General features: G+C 48.5%; 1 protein-coding gene across 1 annotated transcript in view; it reads right to left on the reverse strand.

Annotated features, from left to right (window-relative positions):
- Window positions 1-22,421, reverse strand: part of PLXNA4 (plexin A4) — a 412,730-nt gene that overhangs the window by 389,307 nt on the left and 1,002 nt on the right. The gene's annotated exons all lie outside the window — the stretch shown is intronic.

Consider the following 22,421-nt stretch of genomic DNA (forward strand, 5'->3'; position numbering starts at 1 on the left):
TGCTCATGACCCCAACACAACCCACCCTGGTCCAGGGCTCAAGTCACACACTCCCCCTGTGCCGCAACAACACGTATCTACCCACAGCCCCTCATCCCGTCTCCAGGGTGGGTCTCAGCCCTCCCTCTCCAGCAGACCCCCAGGCCACTCACATACCACACCCCACGCGGCTTCGTTCAGCATCCCACAGGCACCTGGAACTCAGCTCACCGAAAGTCAGCCCCTTCGAATCTTCTAGGCCTGTGCCTTCTCCTGTGTTTTTGCCCACGGGGCGGGGGCTCCAAGCCCCTCAGCTGCCTCACCTAATTACCATTAAGGCCTGCTCATTAACCTCTGACCCACTTCTGGCCCCTTCCTCCCTTCACTCCCATTGACCTTGTCACCTCTTCCCCGGACTACAGTAACGACCCCCTAACCAATTCATCCCACCCACCTCCACAACACTCACCATACCCATAGGACTGTGACCTTTCTAAAAAAAACAAATCAAATTAGGTTACTTCTCTTCCCAACCCCTTTCACCACTACCCACATCCTACAGCACAAAGAAGTCTAAAGTCGCATTTCATTTTGGCTTCTCCTCTCCTCCCACCCCCACCTCCCTCCTCCAGGAGCATACTAACACCCGTGTATTCTTCCAAGCATTTCTCCCCACTCATAGAGTCAAACGTGCACAGAGTCACCATATTACACCTGCCTTCTCCCTCAACAATACCTCCCGGAAGCCCTCCAAGTCCCTGGTTCAGCTGCGATTTCATTTTGGAATGGCTGTATAATATTCCATGGTGTGCATGTACCGTAATTTATTTAGCCCTTTCCCTATCGATGGGCAATTTCTTCAGTCCAGCCCCCCTTTCTTGGCACAAAGATTGATGCCATTTGAACATCCTTGTATAAACACATATATCCGTACATATTAGTGCTGTTATTTCCACGAGCTATCTTCGCAGGAGTGCGAATTCTTTTTGCTTCATTAGATGTTTCCAGACTGCTGTGTGCATGTTGCAGCCTTCTTCACAGAAGCCCAGTGGACTCTGAGCACAATTAGTGCGACCTTCTTAAGTGACCTTAACCCTTGACGATGGCCCAATACTTAACCCCTCTTACTAAGGGAGGATGTCACTGGGCGGCCAGGTGCATGTGGTAAGACCTAGGGGTGGGATAAAAGATGCCAGAATTGCACGCTGAGCTGCCATGAGCTTTGGAGGAAAAGTGGAAGCACAGGTCATTGGAGAAAAGTGAAAGGGAGGGGCCACACGCCATGACAATGCCGCCCTTGGCTAAGACTCACTCCTGTAACATTGGGGTATGAAAGAAGGATAATGTTGAGTCGTCTCAAAATTCCTCTCTTTCTAAACCAATCCTTCATAATAACATGGTTCCCAGAAGCCCCCAGCATTCCATTTGCATCATTCTGCTTTCTTCTCTGCAACACAAGGAGAACTTTAGTCCCTATCCAAGGGACCCAACACCTGGGCAACCCCTTTGGGATCTTAGAAACTTTTCTTCTACTTGTTTTAATTTTTTAAAAAATTTTTCAATGTACAACTCCTTTCTGTTGCCCACCCCGTTTGGAAAATACCTCTGAGGGAAAGTCTGCCTCCATCTGAAGTATGTAGCATTACACATGCTCTCTCCTCCACTGGCGGTGTCCTGCGGCCCTCTCAGCCCTGCCTGGTCCCTGGCTGGTCTGCAGCTGTACTTGGCTCTCAGCGTCCAGTCCCACTACTGCTGGGCTGGGAGACAGTGAGCCTGGGTGCATCCAGGTCCCTATACCAGCTCTGTAACCTCCTTCACACATTTTCTCTTTCCGTCTCTCCTAGCCAGATGCAGAAGTCCCAGCGGGGTACTGAGAACAACCTAAGGGATAGTGAAGCCACAAGACGGAAAGAACCTGGGCTCCTGAATGGACCACACAGAGCAAAATCCCCCCACATACTAACTATTACTTCGGTGTGTGGACCCACTGACATTTGGGGGTTGTTGGTTGCAGAGTTCGCCTACCCTGATTGAAATATCACTTGTGAGCGACTCAAGAACACACAGAAGAAGCCTATGATCGAATAGCAATGTTAATCCGCTCACAGGCCTTGCATTACAAAATTCCAGACAGCCCTACAGACAGAGTAGTGAGTGTGCCTCACCTGCGCCTGCCACACCCACAGTCAGAGCTGTGCGTGACAGACTGTGCACAGCCCATCCTGCACCCTCACTCCTCAGTCACCCGCTAATCCCCTGTGAGGATATCACTGAAGGAAAATGCAATATGATTCCAGGTGTCACCTTTCAGAGGGTGACTGTCAGTGAAAGTGATTTGAGCCCTGGAAAAAAAAAAAAAAACCCTTGTGTCCTTTTAACATCCAAAACTAATCCTCTTCACACCAGACGTCAATGTTAAATAAACAGAAATTTCCATTAACCTGCACCTCTGTATATTTCTTTTTAAAAAGTGGTGTCATCCTCCTTTAAATGAACATATTAATTAGTGTATTAATAAATAGCTGAGTGGAATCAATGAGACATGTAATCAAGGTCTGACCAGGAGTCGGGCCAGGTTGAAGGGGGTAGAGGGAAGGAGAGGGAAAGAATCCTGTTAGCAGGTTTGCTAAGGAGGGACATGTAAAATCAATGCCCCACATGCAGCTGAGATGTAGCCCGAGCTGACAGTGTACTGAGGCTAAGTGCGTGCCCCGCCTGCCTCCATTTGACAGGAAAGCTCCTGGTGAGAGTTAATGTCACTAGCAGGAAGGACCTTAATTGGAGCTGGAAGAGCCATTCAGACATCACATCTAGATCACAGCTGGCCAAGCTACCCAGAACCTCAGTGCTGGAGATCTGACTCCTAGACCTCTATTTACAAAATTGAAAAATAGCAAACTAGGAGGGTTGATCAGAGCTCTCAGCAAACACTTGCTCTGAACAAGAAGCCACGATGGGGGTTATGTTTAAGGCTGTTTGTGAGTCTTCCTCCCCTTCAGAAATCCTGGTCCATAAAGAGGAGCTAGAAGTGCCTCTGCTGCAGGGGTCCAGGCACTGGGAAGTCACGGGGCTGGAGCTCTAGCCAGCCCTGAGGACGGAATGGGGGAGGCCCTGTTCCTTTATCAGCCCCCAATTTCCTGTAGCACACCTCATAGCAGGAAGGCTCTGGAAAGTGAGAAGAGGAAGTTCTTTTGCAGGTATGAGGTTTCCAGCTGAAGTGGTGATCTGATTACCTGCAAATCCCCCAGCCCCCAGGTACTCCTCCCTCCCCCACCGCTGCTGGAGCTCAGGTCGGCCTGGACACTGCAGTTCCACTTCCTCTATCTGGAGACACACCTCTTTGAGCCCCAAAACTCTGAACGAAAGAAACCTAGGTTTTCATTTCCTTGGAGATTAATATTAGGAGTATCACCCTTTTGTATGAAATCAGTCAGGTGCCGGCCCCTTCCCCAACACCAGCTAAGTGATACTAGCAGAAGTGGAAGTCTGTGTTTAGATGAGACTTAAAAAAAAAGGGGGGGGGAGGAAGAAAGAAATCTTGTCTTGGGTCTAGCACAGCCCACAAGAAACCCCCTACATGTGGTCCAGCCCCGGAGAGTAAGGTCCAGCCAGGGCCTGTTAGCCCCGGACGGAATGTGTGGCCTGGGCTTCAGGGGTGCTATGGGGCACCGTGCAGTGAAACAAAAAATAAGTGAGGTTCTTCCTAATTCTGGTTCCTGCAGAACCCAGTCTCTGGGGGTACCTCACAGACAGAAACCCCGCTGCTCTGAATACTTATCTCTGGCCCCCACATGCACACCCTGATGATCTAGAAGCAGAGTCTGCATCCTGAGGTCTGTTCCTGCCGGTCCCAGCTGTGGCCTGTGACCCACTCTCCCTGAGGCCAGCGTTTCCTGGAATGACTGAGGAGACAGATTAAAGGAAGCCTGGGGACGTGGGGGGAGGCACTCTCTGTGGCCCTTGAACTATTTTCCACATTATTACTAATGGTGTTTTTGCCCCAGGAGGCTCATAACATCACTGTGAGATCCCCCACGTCCAGTCCCTCAGACCTCCCCAGACCCGTCAGAAAAGCCGAAGGGTTAGAGCCACGTGCTCAGGGGCAGAGCTTCCTGACAGGTCCACCGAATGACATGCAGAAGGAGGGGCCAGAGAACTCTGTGCCCAGACCCAACCTGATACACATGGAGCTGGCGGTCAGGGATCTCCCTCCCTATCAGGTTTGAGACGTTCTAGAAAAGTCCCCTGTGCCAATCAACAGCGCGACTGGAGGAGCTGGGCATGCTCTGACAACCAGGGCGTCTCAGGGCAAAGGATCCTGACCGGATAGCTGGACACACAGAAAACCAGCAGGAAAACCCCATAGGCCCTTCCTACCTAGTTCACGGTGATCTTACCAGGAAACCAGGGCCTGGAACTGAAGACAGCCGAGACAGGCTGCTTACTTAATATCTCCTGTTGGACGCAGGTGAGCATATCCAGGTATGTCAATGCCATGTGCACCAGACCCATCCCTGTGATCTCTGATGGATCATGGCAGCTTTATGACTTTGTCGCAGGCAAACATTAGCAGATGCCCCATCTTGCAATGCTTGACATAATTATCAGGTAGGCTCCAGGCAGTATTTATTCACTAATGGGTAGTCACTGCCTTGAGTTCAAGCCAAGAGTCTCCTTCTTGCTTCCCTGTAAACCAAAATCAGAGTCCTGCGTGGTAAACCTGAGAAAACCGGCAACCATCGCCACCGCCTGGCAAGAAAAACACATTATCTAAGGTATCAATGGGAGTCTTATAAAAACATAGAATTTTAAATCTTTTTAAAAGAAGTCTTACTTAGAAAGAAGATTAAGATTGACCCATGCATGGAACCAGCCACCTGCCCTCCTTCTCTTCCCATTTGCTTGTAGAACTTCAAGGCGGTAGGCCCACTGAGGCCCCATGGTACAAACAGAGCTGACTATTTATAAACCAAGAAAACGGAAGTGCTTTAATCCAACGCGGAGTAGCAAGAAGCATAATAAACAAGTTTTAGGTATTTGAAGAGTAGGCAGTAACTTCTAACAATATTATACCTGTTTATTGAGCATTTACTATGTGCCAAGCTGTGTGTATTATGTCACTTAATTGTCACAACAGTCCTGTCACATATTATTTTACCTTTTTAATAATGAGGAACCTGAACATCAGAGAGGATAAGAAACGTGCCTGGTGTCACACAGCTAAGGAGCCAGAGCTTGATGATGTCTATAATTTACTTGAAAATACTTCAGCTTCAATAGTGTGACATAATGTGTGTAAGTTAGTTTTAAATCTACACCCAAGAATGATCAGTCAACATCTGATGTGCTGTCATGAAAAATGCATACTCCGGGGTTGATGTGTTGCCTTTTAAAAGACCTGCATCAGAGTTCACCCTGAGTATTTCAACTACACTATCTCATTTGGCACTACTGGTTTTACCAAATAGCATAAGAGATGTGAGAAATAATTTTTCAATGGGATATTAAGTTATGGCAAAGACAGATGATTGGTTAGAAATACTTTCCATGTACCTCTGCCCTATGAGCACAATAATATGGCAAGTTCAGAGCCCTCTGTGGTTCCATTCTTGGCCCAGGGCTCCCATTAAGTCTGCATTTCAGATTTCAGATTTTTTCCTCTGATTCCACTGAAAGGGGAGCTGAAACCTACACCAAATATTGTTGTATCTGCTTCATGCAAATCTTCTTTCAAACAAACTTGTCAGAGTCATTGCAGTAGAATAAATATTTGTATCCTCCCCCAAATTCATTTGTTGAAATCCTAATCCCTGATGTGATGGTATTAGGCCTTTGGAAGGTAATTAGGTCATGAGGGTGGAGCCCTCCTGAATGGGATTAGTGTCCTTACAAGAAGAAAGAGACTTGATCTCTCTTTCTCTCCCTCTCCCTCCCTCCCTCTCTCTCTCTCTCTCTCTCTCTTTCTCTCTCTCCCCCCCTCCTCTCCCTCCCTTTTCCCCTTTCTTCTTCCCCTCCTCCCCCTCCTTCCTCCACCTCTTTTCTCTCCCACGTGAGGGTACAGTGAGAAGAGGGACATCTGTAAAGCAGGAAAAAGGCCTTCAACAAGAGCTCACCCGTCCTGGCACCATGATCTCAAACTTCAATTCTACAGAACAGAAAAAATAAATGTTTGTTTTTCAAGCCACCTATCTATGGTATTCTGCTATAGCAGCCTAAACTGACTAAGACAGTCACTCAGTCAGTGCTTCCCAAACTTTCTCACTTCCTAGCACACACAAAAAATGATAATATTTGTACTATATCCTGGGGCCAGAGCAGGCTGGCATGGAGGCTCTGCCACATGCCCCACACGTACACCCTCAGGGTTGAAGATACTCGCTGGCTCAACAAATCTGCAAAGACTTTTGCTGGCACTAGTAGGACACAAGACAGGGTCTGCTCTGAGCTTCAAGCACGGGTTGTGTCACTGTTTTCATGTATGCTCCCTAATAAAGATTGCTTGGTATAGTGGAATCAAATCTGACACTTGCTTTGCGTGGAAGGTCGTGGAGGAGGAAACTTTCATCTGCCTGTAAGTATTAGAAACTGAGCCCCCAACTAAGCTGATCATTGGCGATGCCAGGTCTGTCTGCCTCCAAAGTCTATGCTGGGTTCTCAGTGCTCCATTGCTTCTGCACCCCAGAGAAGCTTGTTTGTCAAACCTACAAGGGAAGCTCTCCAGGAAATGCCATGTTCAGTCCTCAGTGCTATGCCAGTTCACGTTTTTATCTGTAATTTGAATGAAGACTGAGAGTCACACTTACCAAATTTGAAGATGACAAATTCTAGAATCTGTGAAGGTCAAGTGAGATACTGTGAGAGAAGTCATGTGGTATTACTGTAAGGCTTTCCCTATAGATGATAATGACATATAATTCAGGCTGGAACAGGGTCCAAACTAGGCCCAAAATGAAACTTAATGTGAGAAACATAAGTTCACAATTTAGGTTTCAAAAAAATATATTAATGGATAAAGTACCAGATGGCAAAAGTTCATGTGAAATAAATATCTATCAAATGAGGGTGGGAGGAGTTTAGAGACCCATCAGTTAGGAACCAGCAGTGGGGTGAGGCCACCCCTAGAGTTTAGGGGAACCTGTGACCAACAACCCTGACATAAAATGAGTTCTGACAGCAGGCTTTGCAACTCCCACCTCCTGCAGACTCTGACCTTCTCCACACATCAGTCCCAAGATCAGATGTGCATGAGAGCAATGACCTGTCAATAAAATGGAAAGTCATTATAAGAGAAAGAGGTCTCCCTCATGTGCTACCAAAACTGGGTTGTCCCTATCCCCTGCAAAGACATCCAACTTGCCAGCACAGCCCAGATGTGTGGCTCAGAGAAAACAGGTGGAAGAAGAGTTGATAAAAACCTGAAATTTAAGATTTTTTTCACAGAAGACAGAAGGAGTGGGAGGTGTGGGGAAGAGGGACATAAAGCAGTCAATCAGCTATCAAGGGGCAACCACGTGTGCTCCTAAATAAAAATTCTCTTCATGTCCTTGTATTTCATGTTGATGTTATTATTATTTTTTTCAACTTTGTGAACCCTTAGAACCTTCTGGCCAAAGACAACAGAAAGTCAGCCAAGTTTAATGGAAAGGAAGTAAGAGCAGTTCCTATGTGCCTCCCAGACAATATGATAAGTCTGTGATCAAGACAGAGACTCAGTAGATGCCCTCTCCACAGTCCCTGGGGAACAAGGATGCTTGAACAGAAGACCAGACACCAGCACACCTCCATCACTGCGTGCAGACTTTGCAGGGAAGCTGCTTCCCACTTACTGTGGATTTTCAGGTGTTTCAGTATGGGCAATGCCTTCTACTGGCAGACCCTTTTAGTTCTCCTCTTTTTAAAGTCAGAAAACCAAGGTTGAGGTGGAGAGAGAGAGAGAGAGAGAGAGAGAGAGAGAGAGAGAGAGAGAGAGAGAGAGAGAGAGAGAGAGAGAAAATAAAATCAAACCACCCTAATATTGGGTCCTAAGGGAACTCGAAATGTGTATGAGGCTGTTGCCTGCTTTCAACAAACTTGCAATTAAGTGGGAATGCGAGATGTCAATGCTAAAACACAAGCCAATAAATGGCACATTACAAATAAAGTCTTGGCAGCCTGAATTTGTAGAGAGTCTCTAGGTATTCTACTATCTTGACACAAAAATACCTGGGCCTGGCTAACATCTGGAACGTGGGCAAGGCTACTTGCAAAACGTGTTAGCTGGTACAACTTTGTCCGGGCCTAAAGACTTCTAAAATTTGAAAATGCCATTCTTTCTAAACAATGTGTGCTGGGGGAAATGTGGTTTGACATTTTTAGAAGTTACTGTTCATCTCTATTTGGCCATGTGCTATTCCTCGAGCTCTACTGGAGCTCTCTGGAACACTCCAAACACGACATCATCAAATTAAAGCGAGAGAATGATTACACCTCATATCCCAGATGCCAAGAAAATACTATTTCACTCAATAACGACAACCATAAATATAAATGCAGCTTTTTAAACACATGTAATTAGTTTGCTTTTAAGTATTTGTCAAGAAGCATTCAGTCTGGCTGGAATCTAGTCTTGGAAGAAGGAATGAAGGAGAGTGGAGTGAGCTGTAGCCCTTTCTTCATGAAATCAGGTCTGGGTTTAGCAACGCTTGCTCTTTCCTACCCCCCAGCCCAGGGGCCATAGACAGCCCAGATTCCCTGTCCAGTCCGACACCAGGCACACGGCTGGCACCTCAAGTCTATACACCTTTCTTGGATCTTCTCCTCTAAACATAAGACCAGAATCTCCTTTGGAAACAGCTAATGACCCGCAGGTCAAAGACGCATAACAGGGCGATGTGATAGGAAAGCAGAGGCAGTGGGGATTCCCTACCGTTATCCCAGACTCTGAAGAAGCCTTTGAGAGGGCCCAGCTCACCAATCCCAACGCTCCCCACCCTCAGCGGAGAGAGCTGTGGACTCCCCAGTAGCACCCAGGACTGGGTAGGCTACTCTATTTTAGTGTGACCACAGTTCACGGCGGTTAGGTTATTTCCTTTTCTAGAACCCTGGCCCTGCCCTCTGCTCCCTACTAAGGAAACAAGTTGCCACCAGATAAACTAGGAAACACTGCTGATTTCCCTGAGGCCAAAAGAGCAGCTGCGTAAATATATTAGGTACTGAGTGCAGTTGATAAAATGCACAAAGCTTGGGTACAGAGGCATGAGGAGGAAAGAACAGAAACCCCGTCATCTCTGTGGAGCTCTTGAAAGGTTGGGGCTCTCGAAAGGTTAGGGCTCAAAAATACCTGCCCTGCCTCCTGGCCCTTCTCCACAAGAGAGTCCACAGTACAAACCATTTTTATTAGCAGCTCTGAGTTACCCAGAAGCAATCCAGAGAAGAGAGTAGAGTCATTGTTTCACTTGAAATTGCACTGCAATTTTGCAGCTAAAGACCCTCATTGGGGCTGAATTCCCAGAGTCCCCTCGGCCTGGAGGGACTGGTCTAAACAGTGGCCCGGTCAGTCAGACACCTCATACTGGCTGAGGACCTCCACCCCTGACACAGCCCAGAGACCTTTCACAGCAGCATGGGGCTGGGGGGGGGGGAGGGTCAGGAGCTGACAGGGTCTGGGTAAACTAGAAGGAGTTGGGCACTTTTCTCTCCACACTCTGCTCACACCAAGTGGCCTTGGTTTCTACTTTCCACAGTCCGGACCCATTGACAGAGCTCAGAGTGCCTCCCAGGTTTGCCCCGGCCACTCGTATATCTCCTGCTGTTATTAGGGGCTAATAAGTCACAGGGCTTCCCTGCAGAATGTTAAGCACTTGACACTAATGTGTTAACTCATTTATTTGTTCCCAGATATTAGGAAGATAGACTGAGCGCTGTTTGAGTACCTACTAGGTACTGGACTGCTGGCATTTTAATGCAAACACTTTCACCAAAAATGTGTGAAGCAAAGGTAGGTCACCACAGAGTGGAACCTGGAACCTGGAGAAGGCCTGTCTTGCCTAATGGCATTCAAATAATCCAAATTTTCCTTCAGTACTCTCCAGACCAAGGGGAAAGCGTATCTAGTGGCCAGATCCTACCTGCAGGCCATAGGTGTACGGGCTGGTTCCTACACCCAGACAAACAAGACATTATTTCTACAGGGCAAGGTCAAAATTTTAATCATCTCATGGAGATGGAGCTCATTTCACCAGACCATGCTGCTTTGAGTATGTGCTCATTGAAAACGGGTGCACGTGCCAAGAAAGGGAGCCAGCTAATACCCAGAACAAAGGCCTGGTCATTCTCCATTGCTGAATTCTAAATCTGCCTTTCTTCCTTAATCTTGCTCCATAATCGCCTGTGTGCAACTTAGTCTCCCATTAGAAAACACTGAGGATGTGTCCTAAGGCAAGGTGAATGCCTGGATGTTTTCAGAACAATCTCCAGCAAAATGTTCAAGATAGTATGTTTAATTCAAAACATGAATCATTTGAAAAATATAAAAAATCTATATGTGGGTCTGACTAAGCTTGTCCCAGATCCCAGAAAGAACTCCTAAGTCTACAAATGGGACCGGAAGTAAACAGCATAGTAAGGGCAAAGATAAAGTTGCCAGGAACAGAAGAGCCATATATCTGCGGGCCTCCTGGTCACGTCTCCATGAAAATCCCGTATGCAGCTCAAGTCACCAGGTCTAGAAAAGAACACATTCTCCCACCACTCCTCCTCAACTGAGTTTTGGTCTAAAAATCTCCAACTAAGTGGATGGTGTCACCTTCTACCAGGTGTCCAGCTTGGGAAGTCCCCCTTATTCCCTCTCTTCACTGCCACACTCACCATCTGTCAGCTCTAACTCCAAGGTCCTCTCAAATCAGTCCCTTTCTCTCCTTTGCTATCAGCTTTGATCAGCTTTCTCCCATGTCTGCCTATATTACTACAATAGCTGCACTCTGATTCTTTCTCCATGTGGCCCCCACAGGGACCTTTCTATGACGTGCATCTGGTGTTGTTAATTCTCTTACTTAGAATTCCCCAAGGCCTGCCACACACCCCTCCACTGGACACTTACCCCGAGTCCTGGCCCAGCCACTACCTGCATTTGCCTCTAGCCCCGCCTCCCACCTCTGCCCTGAACTACTGCAGGCCAGCGGAGAGCTGTGTGCTCCCACCTCTCCCTGCCTTGTCCGTGACATACCCTCCACTCTGCACCTCTGCCTCATGTGTGCACAAAGCCAGGCCCACTGACCCTTCCAGGGTTGGTGTAAGGACCCGGGTCCTCCCCCAGGAGACCTTCTCGATGGCCTACCTTTTATATCTGGCTGGGCGCCCTTCTTATGTATCCTCAGGGTGCCCTCTGCATGCACAGGTGTGACTTCTCACCACACTGGGTTTCAATTAACGTGTGCGTACTGTGGCCTCACCAAGCTGTAGCTCCCTGACGGCAGCAACTAGGTCTTTCATCTCACTACAACTAAACTCTTGCATAGTGCCTAGCACAGAGCAGGTACCTAAGTATTGATTAAATTGACTAATTGATTGATTAATGGATTAGTTGGTTAAAAATTCCCTAACATTGCATCTACCTCTCTAACTATAATATGTAACTATATGTGTATGATGCAAAGTGGAAACTGGGCATCGGGGAAATAATGACCCCTTTACTTCATCAGCAGCCCACCGTTTAACCTACAGCTACCAGAAGCAGGACTCCCCCTCCCACCCGGGCCTCTGGACTCCTGCACTAACCATCCTCTCACACAGTCCCCTGCTATCCCAGAGGATAGCACCCTCCTTTCTGGCCCTGCGCAAGCTGCTTTCATCACTTATAGCTCTTCCCCACACCAGCACGTGCTGGCAGACGTATCATGGTTAGAGGCCTACGCTCAGACTTCATTCTCTCTTTCTTGATTTTCTCTAACCTTGTGTGTAAATGGAATCTTCCTCGGAGGCTCACCTGGCCCTTTACCATGTATGCCACACTCATCCTCACCTCCTGGGCCTTCAGGTCTGGAACAGCAAGGGCTTGTTCTGGCTTTAAAGGAAGAAAAATCAAGGCCTATCCCAGAGAGGGAACAGGCTGCAATATATTCAGCAGACCTACCTAGGATTAGAAGCTGAGTCTCCCTATTCCCTGGCCAACAAATAATACTTTTTCAATTGCCCTGAAAATGGAAACCTCAGGATTATTTTGCAGGAGAAAAAAAATAGGCCTTGAGAAGCTGTAGCCACACTTCCGACAAGCTCCATTCAGAGGGCACTGTAACTTACATAAGTGACTTCCTATTACACCACAATTGTCACTGCGACATGACAGTCTTGCAGCCTCCTTGAAGTGACTCCTTTGTTGTTTTCCTGTACAGATCTCCTAGAAAGAAGAATCAAACAGGGTCCGGGTAGGAAAGTAAACCGCACGACCCACAGACCCACATGCCCCTTCGGCACAGCTCCTCCTGAGAAGGGCCGAAGAAAATGCCATGAATAGGACCCCCTGGGCCCGAGCCTCTCCCACCTGCCCCGTTCCCAGAGCTCGGCGGTGTCCCTGCAAATAGGATTCCTTTTTTCAAAAGGAAAAGAAAGCCAACAGTTTATGAAGAAGAAATGAAGTGGCAATTTCCCAGCAGGACTGGGAATCAATACAAGCTGTTGTCAGGGTTTTCCTTTCAAAGGGTGACTGCTACACTTCTCCCAAGTCAGGAGTGACAGAGCTCCAGTGCTTGACTTACAACTGCCTCATCATAGCAAGATATTTTTAATTTAGAACTCACTGCAGTTGGGTTCGAACTCAGCTGCGACTTGATTTACTGCTAATTCATTTCTACGGTTCCTATAATTCTAAATTCAGTTGCCAAACAGTTTAATGCTGATAGAATCACCAGTGCAATGCTTTATGAATGGGCGACAGGGGAATTTTGTTAGTAAGTGTGTGTAAGCCACTGTTATTCACTTTTGAAAGGAGCAGAGTGTTTGGGCAAAGCGCGGCCAAGGCCCTGTAATTGGGGATGTGGGTTAGCAGCCAACATCCCAGGTGACCCAAACCCAATACCACAGGGGTGATGCCCCACCCCCACCCAAACTCTCTCACACATACACGTCATTACCTACGTAAGATGAATACTGGTTGGTGAAATGCTTCCCATGGGAAATTCCTAGCTTCACTCTCTGGATCACTAACCAGTGGTGGGTAACCATGGATTTACAATCTAATTAGAGCCCTTCAGCCTGTCTAGGGTAGCAAAGTTTCTTTCCTGAGAGAATATTTGTTTCAACCATCCAAAATTTAGGGATCTGTGTCTTAATAATTCAACCTTCTCTGTTAATTCAAAACATTTATCCTTGTCAGTTAGAGTAAAGCCTCTTACTCCGTAAGTGTAGCAAAAAAAAGAAAAAAAGTTTATATATATATATATATCGAGAAGGTGAATTTATTACTCATGTATTTTGCAAACATCCACCTTGATCTATTACGTGCAACTGACAAGTGTTACTTTTTGGAAACATCTCCACAAACCTGTCAAAGCTGCACTCATACTCCTTAAAATGATCCCTTTAGAAAATATACATACAACTGAAGGCGCCAGAGTTGCGGAAGCCTCTTAAGAATCCACAGCTATTTCTGAGATTCTCAGAAGCCAATGAATGGGACAAGAGGAAGCTGGACTTCTCAAGTCCTGTTCTAACAGCACAATGGCTTCATTCTCCCGTTTTTCCTCCTCCAGACTAAACTCAAACCTGAAAGCTCTGAGGTGTAGGCTAGCATCTCCCCAAATGCTTTCTGTTGAGCACCTGTTCCAGGTTTAAATACACCCCCACATAGGGATCGCATCACCAAGTAGGCTGAAAAACGGCCTGCTGAGAATAAACAGGTGTGTCTCCAGCAGGCTTCCCAAGCTTTTCACATGCACCTTAACTCACCAAATGGAGGAGCCAGCACAAGGGGTTTGGAAGACTGACTTGGCCACGGAATGCTTTTACCATGGAGAGACGAGGCTTCCAAATGCTCTGGGAAACCCAGTTTGGTCATCTGTTGACACCTAAACCCCTAGTGAGTTTTACATGGAAAGCAAGAAATCGATTCCACGTACATCAGTGTGAACAGACGACTGCACTCCAGCTGCCTCCAAACCACTAGCGCCCAGGACCCTCTAGGGGATCGATGGTTCAGCCTGCCCTCCTCTGAACCCTCTGAAAACAGCCGCCTGCATTGATGGGGTTCCAACCCTGCTCCTGCTGGACAGCAGGCACCCACCGCAGCGGCTGGCCCTCACAACCCGGCTTTTGTCCTTGATCGGCCATTCCGCTCCACCTTCTCCTACTCCATTCATTCATTCTCTCTACTCAGCAAATATGTATTGACTGCTTTCAGTATGATAGGCCCCAGGCTAGGCACCGAGTATACAGAAGAGAAGAAATGGTCCCTCTCATCTATAGAAAGAATGAAATCATTTCAAGGCTAGTGTCATCATTGCTGCTACCACCAGCAGCTTCTTCACCATTATTTAAAAGTATGAATTAAGTTGCTGATTACACAAGAGACTGCTTCAAGGAGGGGCTGGCCCTGACCCTCAGGGAGCCCGAAATCACAGGCAGACATGCTAACACAGGCACGTGTCTCCAAGTCAGTGAGTTGCTCACATCCATCAGCAGATAACAGCAAGTGCATTTAGGAGAGGAAGATGGGAGGTCAGTATCTAATGGCAAGGAGAGCAGGGAAAGGGGTCACAAGCACAGTCCAAGTATCTGTCCTTTGCCCTACCTGACCCTAGAGTGGCTGCAGAGCAGGAGAGTTGTTAAAAAATGAGGAGGGAAGGGAGAATTACTTGTGGAAAATATTTTATGCAGAAATGTCCTCTGCTGCTCTATATCCCAATGCTTATAATATTTTTTTAAAACAAGGAGAGAGGCAGAGGCCCCTTGCATCTGCCCCCTGAGCCATCACTAACAGAAGTGCCTGAGATAGTCACACGCCACCATGTGGAAGGCTCTCCTTTGGGGAATAAGCCCTAAAAGTTAGGAAAGCCTCTTGAAGCCTGACTGGAACCCATTTTTAATGTGGTTTCTATCGGGGTCTCAACTGGGTAAGTGATAGCGTGGTTGGCTATTGCGGCCATAGAGCCATGAACTTTGGGGGCAGAATGCATTATTGGAGCAGCCCTGGTTCAAATCTGACTCTGCTCCGAAGAACCATGTATGGAATCCTAATGTGGAACCCATTATCCCAGACCCCCAATCTGTGTACCCACCCGGATCTGCCTGGCCCCACCTGACATGCCGCCCCCATCTGCAATCTGGATTTCAACCATTGCCCCACTTCCTGCCAGAGGGACCCCAGGGACACCTCACACTGTTCCTCTTGTCCTAAAGTTCTTGAATCCCTTTCCTTTCTTTCTTCAGGCAAAAACTGGATCCTGGAGGTATAGCACCATCAGGCCCTCTGGGGGGGGGTGGGGGGGTGGGGGGGCATGCCCCAGCCCATGGGCCTGACCACAGATGCTCTAGTTTGATGTAGCATCACAACCCAAAGTGAGGGGGAGGCCCAGGGCGCTGCAGTACACGGGAAGGTCCCAGTTGATAGGTGCTGGCTGTGCCTGTCCTCCAGGCTCTTCTGAGACCGTGTTCCCATCAGGCTTCTCTAGATGCAGCCTGAGCAGCCTGGGCAACTGAGTCACAGCTCTGTTTCCTGGTGAAAAACATGGCAAGCTGCGAAATACATTCTTTGTTTCTCATCCTTCCCTACCTTTCCTCCCTTTTTCCTTCCCTCTGCTGCCCTGGGAGTCTACTCTCAACTAAGTGTTCCCACATCAGTTTTTGCCTGAGGTTCTGCTTTCTAGGGAACCAAGGCCAAGACTGGGGAGAGACAGGCCAAGGGTGCAAGGCTCCGGGGTCCCCCATAGCTTTGACCAAACAGTCCTTCTTGCATCTGTCCTGTGCATTAGAAGTCCATATAAAATTCCATTTGAATAAAGAGTTCTACCTGCCTACATAGTTAAACAAATCTTAAATCACTGATCTGGACTAACCTCCCCCGCCCATTTTACCAATGGTAATCCTAAAACACAAGATGATTTTTTCCAAGTCCCCTTAGCTGGTAAGTGACAGCTTTTCCCACAACACCAGTGTTCTGTAATCAGGAGAACACACTAGAATTGTCTAGAAACCTGTGAAAACATGCACCTGCCTGTACCTCACTCCTGTCTGAGATCCTCTCTGCTGCCTTGGAAGGATAGGGGGTCATCGCTGAGCCTAGACTGGTACTGTCTACCCATCAGCCAAAATTCCACTTAAAACCCTAGTATCGACATAATCACCAGGACCTTGTACTTCGTGTGTACAAAACCCATGCCTTTATTCACAGCCAAGAACAGACAAATTAAGAGTGCATGTCTTAGTCCAGTGTTTTTCAATGGATTGCCAGGGCCACTGCACAGGACATCTACCTTCTGTGGTTCCACAGTCCACGTTAGTGTGTTTCAAGGCTCTGAGAAGTCCTGCAATATGAAACCTCTTGAGTTTGCGTGACACTCAGGGTAAACTTATTTGGCCATGGAAACTTGTGTGTGTGTATATAGCATCTACTCACTCCCACAGAATATGTTTTGGGAAATTCTGCTCTATTTTAGGTTCACCTTCAGGAAGCAGGTCTGTAATGGAGAGGAGGAAAATGAGGTCCAAGAAGGTATGCGTTTTCTAGATTCCAAGAGGATTCTGGTGTATTCCTCTTGTTAAAAAACGGTCTCTGCAAGGTCAGCTGACATTCCATGCAGTCTGGTTCAATTACCCAACCCAAGGGCTGCTGCCCTGACACGCCCGCCTCTCCCTGTCTACTCCCTCCGCAAGAAGAAGAACAATCGGCCAAACTTGCTTTGCTTACTTTCCTTCCCCTTGACCTCTGGGCCAAAGCCAAGGAGTGGTCTGCTCACCCTCTAGTCCTACACCCTACAGGACCAAGAGGGAAGTCTGGCTGGATTCCAGCAAGCCAAGTGCAATGAGTGTGACAGATGTGAAGCGGATCCTGAGCGAAGACCAGGAAAGCCTTCCACCAGCTCTGGCTTTCCTTTCCGACAGTTCCAGGGACCACTTCCTCGACTGCTGATGACAGTACTGTTGCCCGTAAGACCTCAGGAATTGATTCAGCTTGTCTGCGTTCAGCGCATTGACTATGGAGATGATATCCTCTTAGCTAGTGATCTGTTTTGTGTTGGAGTGACAACATTCCAAAATCCAATTTGCTGTTGCGAATCCTGGTTCACGGAGAAGGCACCGTGGAGAAGGAGGGGGGTAGTCGAGCCTAGCCCACAAAGCGGGAATACCTAGGGTCTCACCCACCCACACCTGTTGGAACAACTCTGAGCAAGGCTCCATACACAACAGGGTCAGTCACTCTTGCTGCGCCGGAGGGCAGGGGATGAAACTCGAAGTGCACTCCTTGCCACCTCAACTCTGGCAGAAACTTCACTCACATTAATGTAGAGGAGAAGCCAAATAAATAAGGCACAAAATAAGTTTGTCTTTGGGAGGAAAAACAAAACAAAACAAAATATCTAACTACATGAACATCACCTGTGGCTGTTCCCTAAATTGTTCAAGCCAGAGAGACTGAGTCAGGTAACTAGGGCCTGGTTTGGAGATAACATAGTACCCAAGATAGGTCCACAGTTCCGTCCAGCCTCACGCCCACATCTCTTGGGATCCAGGATCCGGATGTAACCCCTAACTAAGTGCTACACTCACACTCAGTGCTGCAGGACCACCTTCCCCACATCCAGTCCATTGGCACCGACTTCCAAGGAACCTCTCTGCTCCAAATACCATATGGACCACGCACCCAGTGTGGCATGACATCCGCAAATAGATTCCTTCCCTGCCTCTGGCTTTCAAAATCTGGAACCCAAGGGCCCCTGAATGAATGGCTGAATGAACATAACTGAGCACCTACCATGGGCACCCTTCCCCAAGAATATAAAGACCATCCACCATGTAGCATCCACCTTAGTTCCTACACCATCCAAATGCAAATAAACAATCTTCATTTTACAGGGCGATTTGAAGGATCAAATGAAAGTTGTTGCCAGAGCACTGGCAAATTCTGAGCAGTCGCCAGGAGAACTAGATTCCCACCAGCCAGGGACTCAGAGCCCCAGAAAATCAACAGCAGGGGTCAGGGCTGCACCCAATCACTCCCGCTGGTTTTTCCAAGGAGGACACCGGAGGCATCATTTGCCAAAGGAGGTGAAAGTTACCCTCAGAAACTGAGCACTCTGCTAGAATGATCCATTCAATTTCACAACCCACCAACAGTGAGGAGAAGACTCAGCCCTCTTTGATGAATTGGGAAATCGAGGTTTAAATAAGAAATAGATTCACCTGGGGTCACAGAGAGAGTCCAGAGCAGAAACAGGGTCTTCTAAGCTTCCCCGGGCACCCTCTCCTAAACCTCCCTCGGAGGTAACAACATGCTCCGCACAGATGTTCTAAGGAGGCAAACAGCACAGTGACAAGGAGGGAGGTCAGTTTGTTTGGGACCTAAGGTTGAGATTTGGCTCCATCACCCATCGGCTGTGGAATCTTGGACAAAATCTTTACCCCGCTACATCTTCATTTCCTAGTGGAGGAAGCTTCCTCCCCCAGGAGGAACTGCCCCTCTGGGCTGTCAGCAGGAAGGAAAAAGCCAACCTGTGCAAAGTACTTACACGATGCCTCCTCATCTGAGTAGGTGCTCAATAAATATTAGCTACTATCATCATCATTAATTATTATTCTTTTCCATTCTGTCACTTTCACAAGGACAAATCCTAATGGCCACACGGCCTCTTCCCTGGGGAGCCTGATGCCACATGATCATCGGACAGGGGTCAGGGGCTCCTACAGACCCATGCAGGGACTCAGGAAGCTTTGCTTCCAAGCTGCTGCAGACCGAGCAGGGAAGCAGCCTCCTCCTCCTGCAGCCAGGCCTCTGCGCGGGGGAATGAGGACCCCCTGCCTGCCTTCACTTTTAAGATCCATCTCTCAGCACTTAGCAGCAGAGACCCCTTCAGCCATCCTGCTGACTCTAGCTTCCTGCCGCTGCCGGAACGCTACAGCCCAGGCAGTGAGGAGGGAGAAGGAAGAGTAAGCCCCGAGGAAGGGAGGGGATCAGGGGGCAGTTCAGGGTGGGAAGCAGTGGGGCTGGCGGCTTCTGAAGAGGTGGTGTCCGCAAGGCTCCGCCCGGACCAGGCGTTGCTCAACAGCCTCCGGGCCAATTACCCTAATCATGTGCCTCTCCCAAACAGCCGTTTGATTCATTAGCACAACGTCTTTTTAAAACACCGCTCTTAAATATAAATAACACTTAATCATCCAGCTGTCGTTAGATTCATGTTATATTGATTTCTTGGAGTGCCACAAATCTGAGGACGCATGGGCTGGCGGATGTGCGCACAAAGCCAAGAGGTGGATTAGCAAGTGGAAGGGGCGGGGGGGGGGGGGGGGGGGGGGCGGGGGGTGTCAAGGAAGGGACAGGAGCCCTGCTCAACTGACCCTGCAGGGTCTGCTCCAGTTTCATCCTGGGTAGCGCTGGACATGGATTAAGAAGAGGAGAGGAGAGCCTAAAAATTAATGACACATCTGTTGCACAGACGAATCGCAGCCAGAATCACGGGAGGCTCTCTGTATGGCTGCCGCCCCACCCCCGCCCAGCACAGAGCTACTCCAACAGGTCTCCGAGGTGGCATTACCTGTGTAGTAGTGCCTTCTCTGGGTGAGGATGGGGAGAAGCCGCTAAGACATGCCTCCTAGCTAGCTAGGTGGAGAGAGATTGGCTGCAATTTCTTTGCTTCGAAGCCTGGTGGTAACTAGGAGCTAAGGACAGTTAATCACCCCGCCCCCTTAGCTCTCTCCGGCTTCAGGACTGCTGCCTCCCTAGAAAGCCCCCACTGAATTCCCAGCAGCCCTCATTGTGATGGAAAAAAAAAAAAAAAAAAAAGATTGGGAGGCCAAGTGTAGGCAGAATCTGCCACGCAGATTTCCCTGTCTGCAGGGAGCAGCAGGCGATGGAGAGGTGCCGAGGAGAAAGGAAACAAGTTGGCGGCCTCAGATTCCTCCGGAATCATTTGCAGAGGGTCGGTGGGCATCCAGGACGCAGTCCTGGGAGGACAGAGGACAGCCTCAAGTGAGTACTGGACCGGGCGAGAAGGAACAGTTTGTGGGCAACCCACGCTCGTGCCCCTGGCACAGCTGCCTGGAGCCCAGCCCAGGAGGAGCAAGGGTCTGCGGAAAGGAAGCCTTCATGGTCGGGGATTTTCTAGTGCAACTCCTTGCCGAGTGAGAAGACCCCAGAGAACTTAAAAAGAAGACCACAGAGGAGTGGTGGAGAGGGAGAGTGACAATGTGACATGCTCCAGGGCTGGGCTGGAGAGCCAGGAGAAAATGGGATGATGTACACCGAGATTTACACAGATGTTAATTAATGCCTGCTTTGCCCTAGAAACCAAATTGCTACCTAACACTAAGTGCAGGAAGTGTGGGGATTTTTTGAACCCATGTTTAAAAATCTGTAGCTTTTATAACCAGCATAATGACTGCCGACTTTGCATTAAAATGACGGATCCTGAGGCTGCAAAGACAAGAGAAAGGAAAGAGACTAGAGAGGGCAGCAGAGGAAGGAGCAGACATGGGGAAGATGCGCAGACATTTTGGGAAGCTCTGTACCCCAGCTTTTTGCCCCTTCAAGGTCCCGTGAGGGAATGTTTCCCTGGGAGCCTCCCACGGTTGCTGGAGTTCACTGTTTCTGTTGAAAACCATGTGCTGCTCTACGTATACGGGGGACGTCCCTGTCAACGCTCTCAAGGGGCATGCGTGCAAAAATGTTCCAGTTCTTCCTCAGCCCGGAAGACAGAGGTGGGTCCCACTGCCACACATGGCTGGAGGACCTGACCACATACAGCTAGGCTCTTTGAGAACGGCTGTGTATATCTGGGGGTGTGTACCTACACCCAACCATTCTTAAAAAGAAAATAATGCTTCTTCCCCCTACTGCGTTCTCCCTATTGTGACAGCTTTGCTTTATTCCATCTACCCTTTTCAATCAATCAAAGGGCAGTTCACACAGCACACAGCTGGAATACAATCTCCCTCCCGGGGCATCTGCTCTCCTCCTCCCCAGCCTCACTAGAAACCTTTGCAGTAGCTATAAAAAGTTTGAAAACAGCAGAGATGGATGGTACGGAGAGAGCACCCATCTTTGGGGTTTACAGAATCAGTCAAATCCTGTGCCCAGCATGGAGGGTCCCGGGTTCAACAGAATGTTGATTCCTTTCCCCTAATGTTCTGGAAGACTCTCACCATAGTATTTTTCCCACTAGTGGGTTTGTAGAACACTCTGAACATATGATCTTGTATAGTGGGTACAAGTTTATTCCATTTCTTTCCAGCCTGACCAACAAGGTACCCCAATAAGCGACAACTACCGAAACATGGGACCTTGCTATACTTATGTTCAACTCCAAGATAATATTTTATTTTGACCTTACATTCTTCTTCCTAGAACAGGAAGAGCCCTGAATGAACTGCTCTTTGATCCCCAAATGAAAACTGTGAAAAAGCCCTTTAGGAGCCCCAACCACCTCCTACTTCCTCCAGAAAAAGTTTGAAAATAAGCATCTTATGACTTCAGCCAGAGAGAAGAGGTAAGGAAAAGCTTCCGGGAAACAGAACCTTGAACCACAGGTTTCTGGAGAGCAATTCTACATTGTCAGGAGCAGCTTGGCTCTGAGGGACGCTGGCAGATCCAAGAATGCCTGGCCTCCTGAGAGGGTGGTTACCGCTGAGGCCGGCGTGAGAGGGGGACCCTCCTCTCTTTCAACCTTCACTACACCCCGGGCAGCCTCACTTCTAGATCTTTTTCTCAGACACACGCCTCGAAAGGCTGTGACAGGTGTTAGCCAGAGGCATACAGGGTACTTCCCAGCACAGTGCAGAGGAAGCCCAGGGAGGCGAAAGGGAGACCCAAGTCCTGTGTCCTTAAGCCCTGTCACCTTGCGGTTGCCCAGAGACTAAAGATGTGAGTAGGTCATACCTCTTATGGAAGATGTGACCCCAACACCCTCCCTTCATAAGCAACACACACCCCGCAAAGGACGCTTAAGCCCGAAAACCGGCGCATTCCCGGGGAAGCAGTGCCAAGCTTCAGAAAAGCGACTGTGCTGCCTCTTACTGGGGAAACGCAGTCTGTTTCACATGCACCGCCCGACACAACTGCAGGCCCCTCCGCCGCCGTGGCATCCTCCCGGCGGACGCGCAGGGCCACCACGCTCTTCAGATCTGTCTCAATACCTGTCGGTCTGTATACCATCTAAATCCCACGGTGCTCAAAGGCCACGGAACAGAGGTTACACTGACTGGGAGGGTCCCCAAGACCTCCCATTCCGTCTCGCCTTTTTAAACGCAGCTAGGGATGCAAG

The sequence above is a fragment of the Furipterus horrens genome, unplaced genomic scaffold (genome assembly GCF_987537825.1).
Source record: "Furipterus horrens unplaced genomic scaffold, mFurHor1.1.pri manual_scaffold_9, whole genome shotgun sequence".
NCBI lineage: Eukaryota > Metazoa > Chordata > Mammalia > Chiroptera > Furipteridae > Furipterus > Furipterus horrens.